Source organism: Castor canadensis, chromosome 1 (assembly GCF_047511655.1).
Source record: "Castor canadensis chromosome 1, mCasCan1.hap1v2, whole genome shotgun sequence".
Classification (NCBI taxonomy): Eukaryota; Metazoa; Chordata; class Mammalia; order Rodentia; family Castoridae; genus Castor; species Castor canadensis.
The window spans coordinates 133,752,462-133,777,429 of record NC_133386.1 but is presented as its reverse complement, the minus strand read 5'-3'; the positions used below and the strand labels follow the sequence as shown (position 1 = coordinate 133,777,429).

Genomic DNA, 24,968 nt, shown 5'->3' with positions numbered 1-24,968 from the left:
CCTTTCCAAACTTTCACACTGATTCTCTTATAGGTCAAACCTGAGGTGCATGGGTTTGACTAACTTATATTACTAAGACTTTTACCATGGCATTTCACGAATGTGCAGGAAATTGAAAAAACTCAGCAGGAAGATACTCTAAGAGGAAAGGGAATAAATTAAGCACTTATTCATTTCATCTTTTACTGCCCCATGACTCCTGCTTCGAGTATGTCAAACACCATAGTCCAGCTACTCCCAATCTAACCAGAATGTGTACAACACATGCCAGAAAAAACAGAAAGACACTCATTGGCTTAAATATTTCCCATGTTTTTCATCATGGTGGAGGGGGGAAGGAACAAGCAGTAGGTAGTGCTGTTAGAAGGAAAAAAACAAAAACAAAAACTGATTCTGATTATTCTATAATCAGTTTCACTGCAATTGATGACTGGGCTGAGTACAGTTCTGTACTTATCATCCCCATGTGTGAACATTCATTCTGTAAAAGCAGCATTTTGATGAATGTCCAAAGAAATGCAGGAATTCTGCAAGTGCATCCTTCCTGGGGGTGGTGCTGCTTCAAAGAAACAAGATTATGAGGGCTCCAGAAACATTCTCCATGAATATTCTTTTCTTACATATTCCAAAGACAGAATGGTGGGAACTAGAGGGTCCATCAGAAAAAAGCAATGTCTGCTATGGTCAAGGCTATTGAAATACTTTACAAATATTGTGCAGCTCTGCATCTTTACCTTTATCCAGTTCCAAGATTCTTATTAATTAAAATGTTCAAAATAACTTCCTTGAAAAAAAATTAAGTTACCATCATTTCTAACTCACATATAATTTAATGGTAATAAATATGTAATAGAAGAAAATTTAAAGCCTTGATTCCATTTTTTATATTTATCATTAGTTTTTCATTTCAGAAACTGTCACAGAAGTACAAATAAAATCTGCTTTTCTGTACATTCTGAAAGGCAGATAACAGCTTATATAATGTAGGCTCTTCACCAGAAAGCAGTTACATTAGGTAAACAATGGTCCCCAAGGGCCAAAAGTAAACTTTGAGGTTCCTAAGGACTACTCAGTAAAGCAATGTGTCAAATCTCTAAGAATAAAGATGTGAAGGTCCATAGGTTAGGGGGGTTTTTGTATAACATGTGAACATAGTATATATTTGTATAGTCAGAATGTGAACAGTTTTTGACATTCTGAGTCAGTCTTAAATGTTTATGAAATAATGCTTGTGTTTGTCTTAGCCATCCATTTGTAACATTTATAACTCTCCATCAATGCTACCATGTTCTTCTCAAATGACCTCAGTTCTGACACTGCATAAATTAAAATGCATTTTTAAAAGCTCTGCTTAAATAGAAACACAATCAACTGTTAAGTTGCTCCAGCTCCAAGCAGATAGCAAATGTCATTTATGTGCTCTGGTCATATTAGGCAAAGTGTCCCTCACTGTAAATATTCCTGTGTTCTGTTAATGGGTTTAAGTTAAATTCTGTTTCAAATGCCTTTGATTACACCCTGTAGACAACCTCTCTGAATGTGACTGAATTACATTCTGCAAATTCAGATTTACCCACTGGGCTCTTTTTGAAGGTTTCTTTCTTAAAGTCACTGTGGTATAAACTCATTCCACCTTATTGAGTTTTCAATCAGAGTGGTGCTTGGGCCTGCTGCTCTTCAGAGTAGAGTGCAGCAAGCAGTGGTCAGAGGTGATCAGAGGTCTGCAATTAACCAAGGGTGGCGAGTAACAGGGTAAGGCGAGTTCAAGGGTAGGACAACCAAGACACCAGGTTTACACCCAATTTAGGGCCCTGCCAACTATGGACTGACATCCGGGTCCACAAGTTATCCAGTGAATACTTTTCTTTCTTTTTTTTGCAGCACAATGCAAACTATTTGCCTGGGCTGACTTCGAACCACAATTCTCCTGATCTCTCCCTTCTAAGTAGCTTGGATTATAGGAGTGAGCCACTGGTGCCTGGCTCAGTGAATGCTTTTCCTATCCAACAGTTAGCAAGGGCACATAAGAGATTAATATTGAATTATATTCTGATATTTATTATTATTTCAGAAACAAAACAAATCTTCAAAGGTTCTTGCTTTCTAGTAGCTCTGAGTTTCGTTGCACCTTTGGTACAGAAAGCATTTCCTCCAAGGCTCTAAAAGACTCTTTCCCTACTCTTACAACTCCTTCCACTTTTCATTGTTGAGGACTTACACATATATACTTGCTATAGTGTAGTTATCTTCGTGTTGCTTCTTGTAGGAAGTTCATAAACTAGTCTTCCATCACATTTGTTGATCATTGTGCTCATTAGGGACTCAGTTTATCTACCAAAACCCACTTACTGCAAACCAGCTACAAACCCATCAGGTTTCTGTCACAGAAGTCACAGACTTGAAGTTCAAAAACAAAATCATCAGCAAGAAGAATTCAGAAGTCTCTGGCGAGCATTCTTCTCTCCATTATTTTTCACCATGCATGTCCAAACCTGTCAAAATCGAAAGCAAGTATTTGTGACAGGTGTAGCAGGAACGATCAGTACTAATCAACTTTTCTTCTCATGTACTTTGCTTTATCATGTTGTTTCTTTGCCTAATTTCAAAGCAAAGTGAAGGTAAGGCAGCAATTGATAAATTCCCAGTCCCTTTTAAGAAAAAGAAAACAACAGACAAAGGAATCAGAGATACAGAGAGAAAAGCCAGTAAGACAAGACACATATAAGCAAGAAAGACAACAAGGAGAAGTGCTGGAGCAAGAGGCACAGTATGAGGCAGAAAGAGAAAAGTGAGACACAACAACCTGAAAAAATAAAGATTTCCTTCCCTGGAAATGTGAAATAGCATCAATTCATTCCCACTCTCTCCCAGTCTTGAGCTTCCCCTAAGGGCCATGCTAGGCCAATGGTTCAAATGATAGGCTGCTGCAATGTGCTCTGTGGGCTCTGCCTCTGGAAAACTAACCCTACCTGTGAGCTCTGCCATCTGGCTCCCCGGCTCCTTTCCTTTGGTCTCTGCTGACATGGGAGTTCTGCCATCAATAACATCCATCTTGATCATGCCAAGGTGAGTCAGGAGTAGCATGGGATCAATTCCTTGACTACTGCTTTTAATATTCTCCAGTACCTTAAGACACTTGTATGACTTCAGTTCACTTATATTTTCTTCCAAGAAAAGACTGTAGAGGCTCAAGTCGTTGTACCCTTCAGACTTAAAATGCAGAACATCAAAAGTGGGCAGGATTTCATATACTTTGAGAACATCTGTCTTCTGTCGGAATGGAACAAACAGTGTATAGACAACCACGGGAGCCAGTAGAACATAAACCATGAAGTTAATGAAGCTGAGCAACTGGAAGATGCCAACTGCGATGAGTCTGCACTGAAACTGATCGGGAATGGTGCTGTCGTTTCTCAGGATCCCTGATTTGATGCTACGGACAAACTCATCTGAGAGCGAGGACAGGCTGAAGTAATAGCCCAGGTAGACACACGCCAATAGTACAATTGTGAATGTTACCAGTCGGCAGCTAATGTACTTCATGATTAAATTACTAGAGTTCTTCTTTGTCTTCAAGTATTGCTCAACAATTGGGTACTTGAAGTGGCTTTCAGATATCTCCCACAAACTAAAAAGGAAACAGAAAAATAACTTGGACCCTCACCAAGACCATCAAATATTAACAGCAGAACTCACTTAACAGTGTCACACTAAAAATTTTAAACACCCACATCACCTATACCTTCACTCAAATACTAGGGAATAAAACCAGGTTTAAAAAAAAAAAAAGAAAGCGAGAGAGAAAGGAAAACAATAATAAAATACTTTCTCTAAATATTTTAAAAGTCCAGTTAATTAAATGAATTACTATTTAGAAATTCTGAGAACAATGCCTTGCAACCAACCTAGTGCTAAATGTTAAATTTATCAGTTCCTGAATAGGAACTGTTGCTTTTTTTTAACTACTGTTTTCCATGAAAGTATATAGAGTAAGGTAAAGAGTTTTTTAGCCCACCTAAAATACATGTGCTTCTACAGGGGAGGGCTGGAGACACAAAGTGTACAGGAGCAAGGCTATGGGGCCTCACTGGCATGGTTGAGGTCCCCAACCCTCTCACTTAGAGCTACAAGACAGTGCTTTCAATCTGGGGGGGAGCGGTGGAGGAAGAGATAAATACCCTTAGTTAATAATGCTGTTCTCAGAGTTAAATGAGATAATATACTAAAAGATCTCAATGCAGTGTCTGGGATATTTTAAGTATTTAAAAAATGAGCCTGACACTGGTGGCTAATGCCTATAATTCTAGCTATTGAGAGGCCAAAACAGAAAGGATTGCAATTTGTGGCCAGCCTGGACAAATAGTACATGAAACCCCAATCTCCAAAATAACTAGAGCAAAGTAGACTGGAGGTGTGGCTCAAGTACTGGAGCACCTGCTTTTCAAGTGCAAAGCCCTGAGTTCAAACACCAGTCCCAATTTAAAAGAAGTATTTAAAAATGCAGCGCTCAATATTATCATTATTAGCAATAACAGAAGAATGTGAAACGGCAAGGCACTTGTTCCCCATCTCTCTCATCAGTTCTCTAAGCTTGGTTGTTTCAAAATTCAGTGTGCTTTTCCCTTAAAGCCAGCAAGCCACACATAGTACTTGAACGGTGACCTCTGTAAGAACTTCATTCAAAAGATGAGATGGTAAAGCTGCATCAGCAAGGAAAGGCATCTTAACAGGAGGAAAGGCGCTGGAACAAATGGATGGGTAAGATGTGGGGAGAGGGGATGTGCTTTAGCTCCCACAGACCGTCACTAGGAGGATGAAACCCCAGCCCTTCCAGTGTCTGGCAATGGAAGTTCTAGGCTTAGAATGGCAAAAGAAAGAGCAGAGACCTTGAACTACAAAGTTGTCGAGCTTCCTGCCAGGGGCTGTTATCTTTGCCCTATGTTCTCATTAACACCTGGAGCCGGGCAGGCACCATCGCTCAGGTCGAGGTCACGAGCACTCTTTGCAGCCTTAATTGCACGGTTGTAAACTTTATCAAGTTCTTCCATGATAAACTTCAAGTCTGAGCAAAGGTGAGGAGCAGCTGTGAAGTGCCAGAACAGGGTGGGCAGGTGCAGCAGGACTGCGAATAGTAACAGGATGTAGGAGAAAAACTGAAAAACAAGACAGCAAGTCATGGGTTAAGAGATGCTCCCTCTACAATAACCCGACTCTACTAAGTGCTGCTCTCACTGTATACCCATGTCACTTGTGGAAACTACTGCTTATAGCTAAGTTCATCTGTCCAGGTAATAGTTAATCTGGAAGCTATCCTTTTTAAATTTTGATTTTTTAATACTAAACATTAGTTTGAAGTAATTGGCAACTACGTGGTGACACCAATATTTCCTTTCTGATCACAGAAGGAAAACAAAAGAACCAACTCCCATGTTCTGTACAGAAATTTCTGAACAAAATCCCAATTAATAAACAGGTAAATTCCAGTTTTTAAAAATTATTTATTGTGGATTTAAGAGGCAATTAAAGCTTAAAGCTCTGGTTTTTCTTCTTTGGAATCTTGGAAAATGCCAAAAAATTTTTTTTGGGAAATTTTGGTTTCAGTCCTAGTACTTATCCCAATAAAACAGCTGCAGTAAGCACTTAAGATTTACAGAATGTGGAAGAGCTCTCTAATGTTGGAGCAGACCTTAAGGACAGTCCAAAATGCTCATTTTACGGTTGGATAAGGTGAAGTCCAGAGAAGCCCACCACCACAGGCAACAGAATCATGAGAAGGGCGTTGAATCTGACAGATGCAGAATCTGATGGGCTCAGAGGTCCAAGAGAGTGAGAATAACCTGGAACCCAGTCCTCTGGCTGCCCAGCAGAGACTTAGGAAGATCAACAACAGACAGCACAGAGCTTGCTTTAAGCTCAGCTTTGTGGCCTTGGGCAGTAAGGTCACTGAGCCTCTGACCCTCAGTTTCCTTTCCTATGAAATGGTCATGTAACACAAGTGTCATGAAGATGAAACAGACCACTTACGAAGAATGCTAAGCATGTTATTTGTCATGTGGAAAGTAGTAAAACACACCAGGCAAAACCAGCAAAGGCTCACCTAGGTAGTATGTTACCTTTACTTCTCATGACACCGTAGCAAGGAAGGCCCGTGTGGATAGCTCCATTTTGCAAAGGGGAAGAGAAAGCTCTGAGTAGCCCCACATCAAAAAGCTTGTGACAGTCATGACCCCTGAGCTCTCTGACTCCAGAGCCATGCCTTTTCTACTCTACTGCACTCTACATCACTCCACTTCTCTGAAAACTTCTCCTTACCTTTGGATTGGCCTATCTCAACAATTCCTTAAAGTGTCACTGGAAGAGGCCACAATGGTCTTGAGTTGACCCAAACCCCCATTGAGGCCTTCCCTGTCAGCGGCAGATGCAGAGAAGCTATGAAGTCACATCAGAGCATTTCCATGAACCTCTCACCTGGTTTCCCCCACTAATATCACCTTATATTTCCATGGAACACATGTCAAGACTAAGAACTGACACTGGCACATTACTATGAACTAAACTCCAGACTTTTATTTGGATTTCACCAGTTTTCCACTTTCTGCTCCATCTGCAGATGGTTGTCGTATTTCTCTAGTTTCCTTGGGTTTTTGACAGTTCTTCACTCTTCCCTTGTTAATCATGAAAATGTTTTTAAATTCACAAAATAATACATAGAGGTTCCAAAGGAAATTAACTTCTTTATTAATACGGCAAATAGGCTCTTGCAATTCTTGAGTCTGTGACTTCTGTGGGTGACAACTCCACTATGGATTGTTGCCTATGTATAATTTTTAATGTTAAATTAAATTTCAGTTTGAAGTGAATGAAAAAAGCTCTTGTTTATTTTCCTATTCCAGTTCACAGACCTTCATGAACCCACCTTAGGAATTCCTACCCTAGAAGAGAGAGAAATAAACAAAAATGGCCCTGAAATTTTGCAAGGCCTTCTCAACAATCCAGTTTTATTTTGGGGTTGTAGCATGGAATGGGTTCTCTCAAAGTTAATTAACTCAATTTGCCAAGAGCTAATACACAGTGACAAACCCAACAAGCTGTGATTAGCTGGATTTTAGCTGCATAGTTCATAATTGGTGGTTGGGAGAAGCATTGTTCATTCAATCCTTGCCCACTCTGATGGTTGTCCATTATGATAAAAATGAAACTGCTTCACAGAGTTTGTGCTGCTTCCACAACCAAAAGAATAAGGCATTTTCTCCAGGAACCATACGTGGGGGAAATTATTTCTAACAGGCTTGTGAAATATTTTTATATGTCACTTTTGCTTCAAAGCTATTTAAATAATAGCATTTTACCCCACGCTGTTCTCTCAAATTAAAAAGTGCTTATAGTCTAGGGCAATTTTTCTAACATGCCAAAGTGATGCAATAATTAGCACCAATGAACAGTTCATTTGTAATTAGAAAAAGTGATGTTTAAAATGAATGGTATTACATACTAAGTATATGGTATTTTCCTAAAATATCCCTGGTACACTGATCACCTCTGTGGAAATGTTGTTGATTGCCTCATTTCTTGGTATTCCCTACAGTTAAACTTTTCTTGCTCCCATCAAAAATAAAAAGACAATTTTTAGTGTGTCTTTAACAAGGTAGTAAAATAGTTTCAAATGGAACAGGAATCCAAAGACAATTAAATTATAGTCTTTAAAATCCTTTTGTACAAATAAAGAATGTGCAAAAACTGCTGTGCTTTGAGAGGGCATCTGCTGGACAAGAGGGGCTGTGCTCACAATCTCTGCCCACCCACGTGAGGTCCAAGAGGCTTGGCATCCCTTAAAGCCCTGACTGCACTATTCGGTACAATGTTCCAGCCAGCACTGCATTCTTTCAAAGACAGTGAGATTCCTCAAAGCAAGGAGGAATCAAGCAGTTGCTTCAACCACCACTTCCAAGCTATTGACCTTAAAATTTTGTACTTAGGAGGCTAAGGCAGTAGGATCACAAGTTCAAAGCCAGACTGGGCTACATGGGAAAGAGAACCTCTAGGTGGAAGAAACCTTAAAGATGATTCAGTACAACCCTTTCCCACAATGGTCAAATCCTCACTATCTCATCTAAGACTTAACCATCGAAGTAGGGCTGCACAACTTCTTCCCAACATGTACGCCACTAGTCTTATGGGATTAAATGCAGATGACTACATTTACTCAGACATATCTCCTGGAGACCTTTGTGCTGCAGACTAGATGCAATCTACCCAGAGATCACAAAGGCCTAATAAGTAAAATAATCAAAATACAAAAGTGATGCCTACAGAGTATGTAAGCACTTAGGGAATAGAAAAGTCCCTGGAGAGGCCAGGGAACCTTCATAAAAAAGGTAACACCTGGACAATGTTTTAAAGTACAGTGAAGCAATAAAAATAATGAGCAAACAAAAATAAGTAAAACCCTACTATATTAAGACTAAGCTCAAAGTTTTCCTCCTCTGTAGCCTTTTGTGTATCTACTTTTCTTTGCTTGGAAGCCTTTTCTCCTTGTCTGGTGAACTCTCACCTATCTAAGGCACCAAAGTAAATGAACAAGTCCACAAGTGAGGGAGAAAGAGCTGAGGCTAGAAGGGTATATTGGGTTGAATAGTGTCTCCTAAAAACTCATGTCTACCTGGAACCTCTAAATACAACTTATGGTCTTTGCAGATCTAATTAGTTAAGATGAGATCATATAACACAAGGTGCCCTAAGCCAATGACTGTCCAGCAGAGAATGGAGGGGTGCATCTACCATCAGCTACATTGAAAGAACACCAAGCATTGTGGGCAACCACCAGAAACTAGGAGTGAGGCATGGAACAGATCCTCCCTCTCATCCTCGCTGGAGGAACCAACCCTCTCAACAACTTGCTTTGGATATCTGGCCTCCATTACTATGAAAGAATAAATTCCTAATGTGGTCATTCATTGCAGTTCATGGTAATCTGCCACAACAGCTCTAGGGAACTCACAAAAATGTGAAAGCAGGCACTAGATTACAAAGGCTCCAAGTTCTATATACTATACACAATGGGAAGTCATGGTGGAGAGCATGGTCAAGTTTATTTTGGAAAATCACAGCAGCAGTAGGGAGAGAACATATGGGAGAGGAGACAAGGCAGGAGGTCACTGCAACAGAGGCCAGAGGTAACAGAACTGAACAAAGACAGCAGTTGTAGAGAAGGAAAGGGTCTGACATGGACCCAGAGGGAACCTCTTCTCTTCCAGGAGAGAAGGCTATGGTGGTTAGTGGCCCTGTCCTCTCTGGCTAGGAGTGAGTTCCATTGTCTGAGGGTCACAGCAGAAATGGAGCACCGAGCCTCTGGCTGGTGCAATACTATGCCTCTAAGACCTGCCTCCTGGCTATTCGTATTGGCTGCCAAGTGGGTCTGAGAACCCCAAGCCCAGACCTTCTGAATTCCACCTCCAAAAACTACACCCCAGCAAATGTTTGCTGACAAGCAGCACTGAGTGACCTGAGCTCAGATCTTTCAAATCACATGATTTCCACAGCCCCTTTCTCCACACAAGGAAGTAAACTTCTGAGTGGTATCTGAATACACTGAGACCTGCTTCTGGGGAATTACATGCATCCTGGCATGTGTTAGTTACCAGGCAGGACTACGAACCAGCACTGACACTCCCCAAATAATGAATTCCACAGCCTTCTCCTTACATAGGAACATCTCCCGAGCACAGTCTGAAAGAATCAAGCACAGTAGACAGTGTCTCAGTCCCTCCCATGTGCCCCTGCAAGTGCAGAACTTGGGGCTCTGTTTGCTGTGTCCCATTCGCTGATACACTCAAGGGACACTCACAGACTTGCATACTTGCTGCCCCCACAGACACAAACTGGAAAGGCATGTGAATCAAGTGAGAACCTATGTAGCCCAGGCTATAAAGCTCCATACAGCCAGCAGTGGCTTCCAGTACAAAAAAGGAAGCTTTGCTAGTGAAAGCAGTCCAGACACATATAACCAACCCTTTTACAAGAGATTCCAGCTAGTTCTCCTTAATCTGAATAGTGCTAGGGATCAGGTCTAGTGTTCTTAGTATATGGGAAAATGCTTGGCTACTGAGCCACAGACCTATTTCAGTGAGAAATAGCAGCTCAACTCTACCACTGTACTGTTCTGCCTGAATACTGAGAATACTACATTTGAAAGACTATAGGTGATTAAAACTTCAACAATGACCTGGCCTCATGTGTACAAATTCCAACACAGAAACACAAGAAATATAAAAATACAAAGTAACATTACTCCTCCAAAATGAAACAAACTCAACAATTCAAACCACTGATTACAAGAATGACCCAATACCCAAAAGACTGTGACACAGGTTACTCTAGAGGCACCTGCACACCCATGTTTACTGCAGCATTATTCACAATAGCCAAGTTATGGAAACAGCCAAAATGCCCCAGCACTGACGAATGGATTAAGAAAATGTGGTATCTATACACAATGGAATTTTATGCAGCCATGAAGAAGAATGAAATGTTATCATTCACTGGTAAATGGATGGAATTGGAGAACATCATTCTGAGTGAGGTTAGCCTAGCCCAAAGGACCAAACATCGTATGTGCTCCCTCATACGTGGACATTAGATCAAGGGCAAACACAACAATGGGATTGGACTTTGAGCACATGATAAAAGCGAGAGCACACAAGGAGGGGTGAGGATAGGTAAGACACCTAAAAAATTAGCTAGCATTTGTTGCCCTTAACACAGAGAAAGTAAAGCAGATGCCTTAAAAGCAACTGAGGCCAATAGGAAAAGGGGACCAGGAACTAAAGAAAAGGTTAGATCAAAAAGAATTAACCTAGAAGGTAACACACACGCACAGGAAATTAATGTGAGTCAACTCCCTGTATAGCTATCTTTATCTCAATCAGCAAAAACCCTTGTTCCTTCCTATTATTGCTTCTACTCTCTCTTCAACAAAATTAGAGATAAGGGCAAAATAGTTTCTGCTGGGTACTGAGAGGGTAGGGGGGAGAGGGAGGTGGTGGAGTGGGTTGTAAGGGAGAGGGTGGGGGCAGGGGGGAGAAATGACCCAAGCCTTGTATGCACATATGAATAATAAAACAACAACAAAAAAAGAATGATCCATGAAATTAAAGAGGATATGAGTAAATGCCTGAATGAATTCCAAGAGAACTTAAAGAAAGAGCTGAATGAAATAAACAAGACAATACAAGATATGAAAGAAGAATTCAATAAAGATATAGAAATACTGAAAAATTCAAATTCTGGAAGTGAAAAGCTCAATAAATTAAAAAAAAAACTCAGTTGACAATCTCTCCAACACACTAAATTAAATTAAAGACAATATCAGGGCTTGAAGACAAGGTACATGTATTAGAAAATCCAGATGAAGATAAGGAAATAAAAGAAGTACAAATGAAGCATACAAGACATCTGGACACCACTGAAAGGTGAAACATCAGGAATAGGGGGAGATGAGATAGAGGAGAATGGTGGAGGGGGTGAGTTGAACGAGGATATATTGTAAGAACTTTTGTAAATGTCACATTGTACCCCCAGTACAATGATGAAAAAAGATGTTAAAAAATAAATCAAAGACAAAACATATGAATCATGGTCATAAGAACAAGAATGGTTCAAGGCATAGAAAGCATATTCAATGAATAGCAGAAAGCTTCTCAAATCTTGAGAAAGAAATGGTTGTCCAGGTACAGAAGGGTTTTAGGACCCCACATACACACAAGACAAGAAAAGAATGTCTTCAAGGCTTATTAGAGTTAAAACATTAGAGAGCTGCAAGAAAAACAGGACAGTTTAGGGATAGGAACCAGTGACAGGGGTGAGGGTAACAGGAGAGAGTGAAGGAGGAGTGGAAAATATGGTCAAAGTATTTCATACACATGTATGAAAACAGAAAAACAAAACTCACTGAATCGTTTTTTAAAGTGGGGGTGGTTGGCTGGTGGAGTGGCTCAAGTGATAGAGTACCTACTTAGTAAGTAAGAGGCCTTGAGTTCAAACCCCAGTACCACAGGGGGAAAAAAAGAAGTGGAAGTGGGGTTAAGGAAGAGTAACAGAGGGGTGAACTGATCAAAGTATATGTATGTATGAAAAATGTCACAATGAAACCCCTTTGTGCAATTAATATATGCTAGTAAAAATTTCTTGAGAGAGAAAAGCTGCAAAAGAGGCTGAATCACATATACAGACAAACCCATCAGATTAACAGCTGATTTCTCAACAGCAACTTTAAAAGCAGAGGGCATAGAATGAGGTATCTTAGGCTCTGAAAGAAAATTAAGTACCAACCTAGATTACTGTATCCATTAAAGCTATTTTTCATAATTGAAGGAGAAATAAAAACCATCCATGATAAACAAAATGAAGAGAATTCTGATCACTAAGCCAACACAGCTGATGATACTTAGAAGGAACCTTATACACAGAAAAGGAAGATAAACACAACCATGAAAATACAGGGAAGAATAAATCTTGCTAAATGGATAGAAAAGCAAATAAAGGGCATGAAAGAATCAAACACTACAAAAAATGACAAAAGGGCATGAATTACTACAGACTTATTTTTTTATTTTTGGCAGTACTAGAGTTTGAACTCAGGGTCTCACACTTGCTAGGCAGGTGCTCTACCACTTGAGCCACTCCACTAGCCCAACTATATAACTTAATAACTTGGAATATTAATGGTCTCAATTCTCCAATCAAAAGACACAGACTAGCAGATTGCATTTAAAGAAAAGATCTAATAATTTTTGCCCACAAGAAATATATCTTGGGCTGAGATATGGTTCAAGTGGTAAAGTGTCTGCCTAGCAAGCTTGAAGCTCTGAGTTCAAATCCAAGTACCACCAAAAAAAGAAAGAAAGAAAAACAAAAAGGAAATATACCTCACTGGCATGAACAAACACAAGCTTAAAGGAAAAGGATGGAAAAAGATATTCTAAGCAAATGATGCCTGAAAGCAAGCAGGAATAGCTACACTCATATCTGACAAAGCAGACTTCAAGCCAAAATTAGTCATAAGAGACCAAGAAGGTTGCTTCCCATTGATGCAGGGAACAATCCCTGAGAATAATATAAGTTATAATATACACACCAAACATCAGCACATCCAATTTCATAAAACAAATACTACTGGACACAAAAGCAGAGAGATCCCAACACAGTAATAGTGGGTAACTTTAACACCCCACTCTCACCAATAGATAGGTCATCCAGACAAAAAAATCAACAAGGAAACTTCAGAATTAAATGACACTGCAGAGAAAATGGACTTAATAGACACCTACAGAATATTCCACCCAACAGTAAAGAATATGCATTCTTCTCAGGAGCCCACTAAACTTTCTTCAAAACAGATCATACTACAGTCCATAAAGCATGTCAAGAAAATTGAAATAGCTTCCTAGATTTTATCAGAAAATCAATACCAAGAGAAACTACAAAAAATATTCAAATGCATGGACCTGAACAGTTTACTTTAGGAAGATCAGTGGATCTTTAAAGAAATAAAAAGGAAAATCAAAAAATCCCCAGAATCAAATGAAAAATGAAAACAACTTACCAGAACCTTTAGGATACAGCAATGTCAGTACTAAGAAGAAAGTTTATAACTATGACCACCTACATTCAATTAAATCTGAAATATCTCAAACAAATAACCTAACAATGCACCTCACACTCTAAGAAAATAAGAATAAGTCAAACCCAAAAGTAGAAGATGGAAAGAAATAATAAAGATTAGGGTAGAAATTATCAAAATAGAAACTAAAAAAATACAAAGAATCAATGAAATAAAGACTCTGAAAAATTAAGCAAGACATACCCTTAGCCAAATTAACCACAAGACAGAAAAAAACAATTAACAAAATTACAGATGAGAGAGATGAAATTCAGTCGGTCACTAGGGAATACTTTGAAAACTTTTATTTTAACAAACTGGAAAACCTAGAAGAAATGGATAAATTTATAGATTTAAATGACCTACCAAAATTGAACCAAGAAGATAAAAACAATGTAAACAAACATGTAACAAGCAATGAAATAAACAATGGTCAGGCTCACTGCTGAATTCTACCAGACCTTTAAAGAAGGACTTATACCAAGGCTCCTCAAATTAGTCCATAAAACAGAGAGGGAAGGAATGCTACCAACCCCATTCTATGAAGCCGGTATTACCCTGATAACAAACTGGATAAGGACCTAACAAAAAAATTATAGACCAATTTTCTTGATGAATCTATATGCAAAAATTCTCAAGAAAATCCCTACAAACTGAATTCAACATGTGTTAAAAAGATCATATACCAAAAGGGGAACAGGTACTAGAGAAAAGGTTAGATCAAAAAAAAAAAAAAAAAGATCATATACCTTGATCAAGTTGGTCTCATTACAGGGATGCAAGGATGGCTCACTCTATGCAAATCAGTAAGCCTAGTACAGTGCATAAAAAAAAGCGAGGAGAAAAATCACTTGATCATCTCAACAGAAGCAGAAAAAGCCTTTGACAATATTCAAGATCACTTCATGATAAAAGCTCTGAAGAAACTAGGAACAGAAAGAACATACCTCAATACAATAAAGGTTTATATGATAAACATATGGCCTACATTGTATTAAACAGAGAAAAACTGAAACCATTTCCTCTTAAGTTAGGGACAAAAAAGGGTGTCCACTCTCTCATTCTTATTCCATGTTAGTGCTTGAATTCCTACCTGGAGCAATTAGAGAAGGTCCAATTGGGACCCCAATGATGACCGAGATCACTGGTGACTTGAGCAGTATCAGGAGGCATTATTGGGAGGCATAAAGGAAGGAGGGGGAAAGGCCATAAACATGAGCAAAATATCAGTGGTTCTCCAAGGACCAGATGAGAGTCCCAGCCAGTTTTATGAGCATTTGTGCAAGGCCTTCCATTTGTACACCCCCTTCAACCTGGAAGCCACTAAAAACCGGCAGATGATTAGCACCACTTTTGTTGGCCAGGTGCAGGGAGACATAAGGCAGAAATTGCAAAAATGGGAGAGATTCACTGGAATGAATGCTAGCAAGCTTCTGGAGCTCTCCACAAAGGTTTTTGTCAATCGAGATCCAGAGGCTAAACAGGAGGCCAACAGGAATATGAAAAAGAAAGCAGAATCCCTTGCTGCAGCCCTTGCTGGACAGTTGGATGGTCCCCAGCATGCTAATCCAGGCAGAGGCAGAGGCAATCCCTGTGACCAATGCCCCAGGATGCCCGCACCTAGGAAGAAACTAGGGTGAAATTAATGTACCTACTGTTATCAGGAAGGGCACTGGAAGAATGAATGTCCCAACAGGCCAGGGACTCCCAAAAGGCCCCAAAGGCCAGTTTGTTAGAGAAAATATCAGCCTCCTCTCAGGGAAGCCACCCCCCTGGGAGGAAAACATTGTCAGTCTGGTAGGCATGGAAGGCTATGAGGAGGACTAGGACAGACCGGTCTCCATTCTACAGAAGACTATGGTCTGAATGAAAATCGGAGGCCATCCTGTGATCTCATGGTGGACACAGGTGGAGAACATTCAGTCATGACCCAACCAGTAGGTCCTCTTTCCAAAAGGCATATAACTATTTTTGGGGCTACAGGGGACCAAGTCCACCACCCTTCTTAATGGCTAGATGATGCAATCTTAGGAGTCATGAAGTGAGGCATGAATTCCTCTATCTCCCCGATTGCCCTGTGGGTCTGATTGGCAGGGATTTGTGATGCAAACTGAGGGCATAGATAACTTGATTCGATGGCACAGCAGCCTTAAAGTTGAGAGGACCCGAGGCAAAGACTCTAATCCTCATGGTTGCACAAGAGGAGGAATGGCAGCCCTATGCCCCTGAAGGGAGGCCTCTTGAGGTTCCTGAGCTTCCCTTCAAGATTCCAGGTGTAGGGACTGAAGATACCCCCCCAGGTCTGGCCCAAAATGTGCCTCCAGCAGTGATGGAACTAAAGCTCAGATCACCCCCATCAGCCAGAAACAGTACTTCATTCCCCGCAAGGCCCAGGTTGGAATTCAAAAACATTTTGACACATTCTTAAAAACATGGGATCCTCTGACCTTGTCAGTCATCCCAGAACATCCCTATATTACCAGTCCAGAAACTGGGGACTGAGGATTTCAGGCCAGTTCAGGACCTCCCAGCAGTAAATTCAGCAACTGTCACTTTGCACCCCATAGTTGCAAATCCTTACACACTTTTAGGCTTTGTCCCAGCTGAGACAAAGTTTTTTTACCTACGTAGATCTTAAAAATGCATTCTTCTGCATCCGCCTGGCCCCACAGAGCCAGCCTATTTTTACCTTTCAATGGGAAAATCCCAATACTGGGGAAAAGGGGCAACAGAAAAATTCACCCACTATTTTCAGAACTTCCTTGGCATTCAACCCAAAAGCCTTCTCAGCCAACCACCACAGCTGCACACTCCTTCAGTACTTCCTGTTGGCTGGACTACCTCAGGAGGACTGCATGGAAGGGACATGCCTTCTCCCTTCTCTTTATGGGAGGCAGGATACAAAGTCTCTAGGAGAAAGGCTCAAATTTGCCCAAACCACTGTCAAATACCTCAGCTTTCACCTGTCCCAGGGGCAATGCAGGCTTGGCCCTGAGAGGAAACAGGCTGTGTGTTCCATCCCAGATGCTAAAACCTGATAGCAAATTAGAGTTTTGGGGAGCTGCAGGTTTCTATTGAATCTGGATCCCTAACTACTCCCTCCTGGCCAAACTCCTCTATGAAGCCACAAAAGAGGGGAGAACAGGAGCCTTTAGTATGGAGAAGGGAGCAAGAGAACACCGTTAAAGAAATCAAGAAGGCACCCACAAATGCCTCTGCTCCAGGCCTTCCAGATATGATGAAACCCTTTTTCCTGTATGTCCATGAGCAAAAGGGAACAGCTATTGGGGTCCTGACTCAGTTACTAGGCTCCTGGCACTGTCTGGTGGCTTACTTATCAAAACAACTTCATGCTGTTTCCCAAGGCTGGCCACCTTGCCTGTGTGCCCTAGCAGCCACTGTCACCCTGGTGACAGAAGAAAACAAGCTCACCCGAGGGCAAGAACTCACTATTTGGGTTCTCCAGTCCATCCTGACACTCATGGAGTATAAGGAAAATTACTGGCTGACTAAATCTCAGATGCTCAAATACCAGAGTATGCTATGTGAAAACCCACACACCCGGCTACATGTTGTTTAGACTCTAAACCCAGCCACCCTGTTGTCAACTGTCTCAGCCCCCTGGAGCATGACTGCTTAGAGGTTACAGATGAGGTTTTCTCGAGCTGGCCAGATCTAAACAATCAGCCTATCAGCAATCCACACATTGAATACTGCATACATGGCAGTAGCTTTGTCCAGGACGGCACATGCTTTGCCTAGTATGTGGTGGTGACTTTGGACTCAAGTCATTGAGGCCTGCCCACTGCCAGTTGGGACTTCTGTACAAAAGGCTGAACTTGTTGCCCTCACGTGGGCACTCCAACTCACTGCAAGAGTACAAGTCAACATTTACACTGACTCTAAATATGTCTTTATAATGATTCATATCCATAGGGCCTTATATAAAGAGAGGACTCATTAACTCAGGAGGAAAACGTATCAAGTATGGGCAGGAAATCCTCGAATTGCTAGATGTTGTGTAGGCCCCTAAACTGGTGGCAGTTATACACTGCTGAGGGCACCAGAAAGGAGATGCACCAATTGCCTGGGGAAACTGGAAAGCTGACAGAAGCCAAACAAATGGTCCTCATGAGGTGATCAGCCCCAACTGTCCTGATGGCTGCCTTGTTCCCATGCCCCTTAGCTGAATAGGGCCCATGGTACACACCATAAGATCAGGGTTGGTTTAACACTGAGGAGAGAAATTTTCCACCAAATGGATGGTGGAAGTTTGCCAATGGCCACACTGCCATTCCTGAGTCACAGTCTCCTACATTTGTCAAGTAGTTCCAAGAAGGAACTCATTCCAGGTAAACAGCCCTTGAGACTACCCAGCCCAGCATTTTTATGTCCCCAAGCTCGTGAGCATAACTAGGACAGTATGTGAGAGATGCACCTTATGTGCCAAAAACAACCCCAGACAAGGCCAAGAGTGCTTGCCCAGGTGCAGAGTATTGGTGGAACTCCTCTTGAAAACTTGATCACAGACTTCACTGAAATGCCATGAGCTCAGGGATGAAAATATCTGTTGGTGTTTGTCTGTACCTTCTCAGTATGGGTGGAAGCCTTTCCTACACAGACTGAAAAGGCCATGGAGGTGGTCAGATGTCTGTTAAAGGAAATCATTCCTCAGTTTGGAATACCTGTGTATTCGGTTGGATAATGGTCCAGCCTTTGTGGCAGAGATGGTACAGCTAATGGCTAAGAGCCTAAGAATCACCTGGAAGTTGCATATGGCCTACCACCCCCAGAGTTCAGGAACAGTAGAACACATGAATAGAACCCTAAAATTACAGTTAGGAAAACTGTGTCAGGAGACCCATCTGCAGTGGGATCAATTACTGCCCATAGTATTACTAAGGATTAGGTGTAGTCCCACGAAGTGGACAGGGCTCTCACCCTTTGAAGTCCTTTATGGATGCCCATCCTCATTAATCAAGGGCATAAGGGAGGAACCTTAAGGAAATACGTGACTTCACCTTGAGGCAACAGATGCAGGCCCTCAGTGTGACTCTCTTAAAGATGAATGACTGGGTCCAGCAGAGACTTCCTGTCAGCCTAACAATTCCCACACACCCTTACAGGTCAGGGGATGCCATCAGAGTAAAAGGAGTGGAATGTCCAACCATTAAAGCCTCACGGCAGAGGCCCTTTTGTTGTTAGTTTGTCTACCCTTACCTTAGTTAAAGTAGCAGAGATAGCTCCTTGGATCCACTACAGCCAAGTCAAGCCAGCTTCTCTCAAGTGGGAGCACATCCCTGATCTGGTTTTGCTGTGTAAGATTACGCTCTGGAACATCAGCACCCTTCCTAGGCAGGACTCCACTTCCCAGGAAACAACAGGGGACCACAAACAACAAAATAACAGCCCTGCTCCTAATCACTCCAGAAGCTGAGTAGTCTACACATGGCAGAAGCTCCAATATGGGATGCACCCTTGGTTTCCTCTACATACTTGGACTCTTACCATTTGGGTTGGCCCTTGCAAGGTTTCCCCCATGTACTGAATGTTATAAGAGAGCCTTTGCTGGGACCTCTGCACAGCCATACTTTATATTATACACCCATTAACAGGTCGGATGTAACATCGGCTCATACACTCCTTCAGTTTGCGAGATTGCTGGTAGGCGATGCTGGAAGTCCCACAGTAAGGGGAACAATGCAGGCTATATTTGTCATGGAAAGAGGGGAGAATGGGTCTTCTAGGCTTATTAGGGATACTGGGGAAGCTCTAATTGTGGGGGAGTCCAAGACATAGCTCAAGAACAACTTATTAGAGAGACAGCACACCCCACTGAGTGTCAAAGGTACTCTCACCCAGACTGGGGTCGGCTGCCAATCAAAGTGCTGGGCCACCGTATAACAAACTCAGAAGTGAATCAGGCAAAGGATTAGCCCTCCCAACAACAGGAAAAGATCATTTTGTAGACCTGGTGGAAAGGACTGCTAAAAAACTAAATGTCTCAAACTGCTGGGTGTATGCAGGCGTCCTCATGAGTGAGGAATAGCCTTGGAAAGGGACAAGTTTAAATGCCTACCAACTTTTATTGTGGAACCAATCTATAACTAAACAAGAGAGAAATCAACCTCAGACCTAGATTCTCACATCAGAGGTCACTGGGAAAGAATGCATCAAAAGACCAGGTCAGAGTATGAAAAGTGGGTGGGGGAAACTCCTTGTAAAAGGGTACTCTCTTGGAATGGGAGTAATCTAACCTGGTGGCCCGATGAGCTTAAATGGTATTGGCACTGCCCCCATCGGAAAACGGTTCCCAATGTCATGATCCTCCAACCAATGACAGTCTCTTAAATTGTTCTACTACTAGCAAGGCATCCCTGACATTGGCAAATATTGGAATAACCTCACCAATACTGACCCGGTGTGGTGGAGGACATTAGATGGGCTATTTTGGATATGTGGGAAGTAAGCTTATACCAAACTCCCTAGGACTGGGAAGGGAAGTTGTACTTATAGGTGTTATCCAGCCTGGGTTCTTCCACTTGCCCAACGTCCAAGAGGAAATGCTGGGGGTTCCCCTTTATTCTGGTGCCTAGAATAAAAAGGGACCTCAAGGTGGGGGACTGACAGAGATGGGGAGAAGACAAATGGCCTCCCCAGAGGATTACTGAGAGCTATGGACCAGCCACCTGGGTGCAGGGAGCACCTGGGAGCTGGGGTTACCGGACTCCTGTCTATCTGCTCAGCAGAATTATTAAGTTACAGGCAGTCATGGAAATTATTTCCAACCAGACTGCCTAGACCTACTGGCCAAGCAGCAAACCCAAATGCAAGCTGCTATATATCAAAATCACCTGGCTTTGGATTATCTTTTTGTGGAAGAAGGGGGAATATGTGGCAAGCTCAACCAGTCAAACTGTTGCCTCCATATAGATGACAATGATCAAGGAGTAATGGAAATTGCCACTAATATTAGAAAGATGGCACATGTACCCATACAGGTGTGGAAAGGATGGGACCTAAATAGTCTGTTCGACGGATGGTTCTCTGTCTTGGGCGGATTCAAAACTCTGATAGGAGCAGTGGGTCTGATCTTGTGAGAGTGCCTGATGTTACCCTGCCTGGTTCCCCTGGTATTGCAATTTATCAGGACCATTATGGAGGCCACTACAGAAAGAAAATAGCCTCCCATGTAATGATGCTATGGAAATATAAAGTCCTAAATGAAGATGATGCTCTTTGACCATAGGTAGGTGTGAGCATCAAAAGGGATTATAATGTAGCAGGGAGGAGGGCCAAAAAAGAGAAATAAGCAAGTCTGTGTTCTGATAATGTAGCAGGGGGGTGGGGTTGGCATAGCAGGGAGATAAAACCTAAAGAATCCAAATGTAAAGAGGGTCACATAGCACTCAGGGTGAAGTAGCCTATAGAACTGCATCTAACCATATACAGGTTAAACCTTTTTTTTTTTTTTTTTTGCCTCTGTAACCTGCTTGCAAGGGTACATAAGGTGAAACACCTTTGTTCTTGGGGCATGAGTCCACTGAGTCTGTACCAGCACAATAAAATGTTGCTTCCTAGCCTCAGGGTCCCATCTCTCTGTTCCAGTTTCCCAGAACTATACAACACTGAAAAAAGAAACTGAAGAAAAACACTAGAATACAGAAAGACCTTTCATATTCATGGATCAGAAAAATTAATACTATGAAAATGGCTAATCCTACTGAAAGCAGTATTATAGATTCAATGCAATTCCCAGCAAAATCCCAATGTCGTTTTTCATAGAAATAGAAAAATCCTAAAATTCATATGGAAACATAAAAGATCCCAAGTAGTCAAAGTAATCCTAGACAAAAAAGAGTAATGCTGGAGACATCACAATATCTGACTTTAAATTATACTACAGAGCCGTAGTAACAAAAGAAGCATGGGACTAGCACAAAAACCAACACATAGACCAATGGAAGACCAACAGAAGAACCAGCAATACACCTTCAGAGCTACAACCATCTGATTTTTGACAAAGGAGCCAAAAGCATACATTGGAGAAAAGACAGCCTCTTCAACAAATGGTATTGGGAAAACTGGATATCCACATATAGAAGATGGAAAGTAGTCCCCTAATTCTCACCCTGGCCAAAAACCAATTCAAAATGGATCAAAGATCTTAATGTAAGCTCTTAAAGTGAAGATTTTAAACTATTAGAGGAAAATGTATGGAAAACTCTTAAAGAAATAGGAATAGGTAACACCTTCTGAATAGGACTCCAACTGCTCAGGAAATAAGAGCAAGATTGACAAATGGGATTGTATCTAATTAAAAACTTCCTGCACATCAAAGGAAACAATCACCAGGATGAAAAGACAACCCACAGAATGGAAGAAAATCTTTGTAAGCAATTCATGAAAGGATTAATATCCAGAATATACAAAGAGCTCAAAAAATTAGACACCAAAAGAATAATCCAATTAACAAACAGACAGATGTATTTAAAAGAAGTTGTGAAAAGAAGCAAATAGCCAATAAACACAACTTCCTTAGCCATAAAGGAAATGTAAATCAAAACTACACTGAGGCCAAGAACAGTGGCTCAGGACTGTAATCCTATCTACCTGAGAGGCAGAAATCAGGGGGATCATGGCTTGCCAGCCTAGAAACAGATCAAGTCCTTATCTCAAAAATAACCAACACAAAAAGGAATGCAACATGGGCCAAGTGGTGGAGCACCTGCCTACCAAGCATGAGGGGAGGAGGGAGGTGAGGCGGGGGAGGGGAGGAGATGGCACGTGTGGAAGCATATGGAAGCAGGAAGAAAGCCTGCCAGAAGTAGAAGCACGTTATCAGGAAACGGGGAAGAGCAGTTACTCAAGTCTGCACATCCCTCTTCTGCAGTCTGATATCATTTGGATTCTAGATCAGAGTGTGCAAAGGTTTTCCTGAGAAGGGCCAGACAGTAAATATTAGAAGGTTTGTGAGCCATGTCTCTGCTGCAACCATTCCAGTCTACGACTGTTGTATGAAAACAATCACAGATGATGTGCAAATAAGTGAATAGGCAAGGGTGTGTTCCAATAAAATTTCATTTACAGGGTACCCTCTCTTGGGACCTTGCCAACTCTGGGTGGGGAGCTCTATTCTCCCACTTTACTCTTTTCTATCTCAATAAACTCTCCCACTTTACACTTAAAAAAAAAACTTTATTTACACAAAGAGGCTAAATTTGGCCTGAGAATAATGTGTTATAGTTTGCCAACCCTGGCCCTGGATTTTTGCTTCTCAAAGAGTGATGTGGTCCACAGACCTTCAGTTATCACATGGGAAGCTTTAGACATGCAGAAGTACAGGCCACATTAGGCTTACTGATTCAGAGTCGACATTTTCACAAGATGCTCAGGTGATCTTCATGCACGCAGAATTTAAGAAATACTGATCTACATCAGTGGTGCCCACAATGGACTCCTAAGCAGGCTAGCAGAATCTCCTGGGAAGCTAATAAAAACTGTAGGACTGGCTTAACCCCAAAGACTCCAACCTGGTGGTATGGATGGGGCTCAGCGCCCTGTATTTTCACAAGGCGCCTCAAGAAATGTTAAGGTTTGGAAACCTCAGGTCTGCCAGTCTCAGGATTATCCCCACTGAATTTCTATGAATCATACATTTATAAAAGAAATAAAGATTTGCTCACTTCACTAAGTTTTATTGTTGCTGTTATTCCTATTGGTTTTGTTTTTCAGTTTTCTGTTCCAGAAAGAAATCTAACAGTTGCTTATGTTTGGCACTTGACCAAAGAACGGTGAACTTAAACAAACAAACAAAAAAAAAAAAAACAAGGCCAGTAATCAAAAGTCCTTGAGTGCCACCTACTGGTCCCCCTGAATGCACCCACATCTCCAACAAAGGCTGCCTTCTCAGGCTACTAGAGACCATCAGTAGTGAATGGAATGGGATCAAAGGGAAACAGAAAAGAAGAAATGAAAGAAATAGATGAGGAGTAATCACTCCAATGATTGTATCACTGCCATAAATCCTCTACACTGATACTCAAATATTATACTGAATAATGTCTTGGGGGAAGTTAAGTCTCATGGTTTTAACTGAAACTGAAAAGTAAATTGAACTGATAATTGTTTTTAAAAAGCTATGAATTTAACTGAGAACTGTTTTTAAAAAGCTATGTGCCTTTTAATTGCCCATGATTGGTCCGAGTGCCCCTGGAGAACTAAGTGTGGTTATGTGTAGAAGAACAGAAGCTACCTCCTTCCTCTCCTCCCTTACACATACACGAGTTTGTTGTTGCTGCTGTTGTTTTGAGACAAGGTGTCCTATGCAGCCCAGGCTAACTTTGAACTCTATCCCTGTCTCTCTGCATCTTGAGTGGTAAAAGTATAGCTATGTGCCACCATGTCTGCCTACATACAGTTTGACCACCCATTGTGGCCATGCATTTTCCCAGAGTTAAATGAATAAGCAGACATAGGTATAGTCTTTGCCTGCATGGGACTTTCAGATTTGGAAATATATAAGTAGAATTAAATGATTAATTACCACAGTCAACAGTGATTTCAGGAAAAATGCAGGTCCACTCTGGGAACGCACAACCAGGCAGTACAGCAGAGCAGGGCGGGCACAGTAGATGCTTTTCCTGGCGAGGGCCCCATTCTCAGGACCTGAATGTGTTCAAGCAAGATGCGCTCTTCTCTTTACACAGTGTCTTCTTCCTGGAAGCAGACCTGCCTGGCCCTTGATGCAATTTGACTTTGCAATAACCTTGAACCTAAGGTGCAGAGGAAGCTTCTAGGTGGGAATGGCCTATGAACAGAGACAGGAATAATGCATTAGGAGATATGAATGCAGATGAAGGAAAGGGGCTGAGGAAGGTTCTTAAGCAGGGGGGTAGGTTAGCTGAGAAAAGGCTAGAACTAAAGTCAGGGTAGCTCACAGGCACCAGAGTAGGTTTGTCTTGTTCACCAAAATAGTTTTTAAAGAAATAGAAACATTTCATTGGGATACACAATCAGGCTAGTGAAACAAAATGAAACAACAACAAAAAGACATAGTCACCTGTGATTATGCAGAAATAGGGAGGAGAAAAAGGAGAGACTCTACAGGGGTAGACACTGTGATGAAGCAGTGGAAGGATTTAAGAGCCATTCAAGGAAACAGAAAGCAGAACTGATGGGATGTGGCAGATGCTATGGTATGGATGAGTGTCCCCTAAAGGTCCTTAGTGAAAGGCTTGGTCCCTAGCATGGTGCTACTTGGAGGTGCTGGGACTCTTTAAGTGGTCATGCCTACTGGGAGATTCTTACA

The 24,968-nt window shown here is 41.5% G+C and overlaps 1 pseudogene; it reads right to left on the bottom strand.

The window, feature by feature from the left end:
• Nucleotides 1–873: 873 nt before the first annotated feature.
• The window catches only part of LOC109674679 (pannexin-1-like), a 48,424-nt pseudogene continuing 24,329 nt past the window's right edge, over nt 874–24,968 (bottom strand).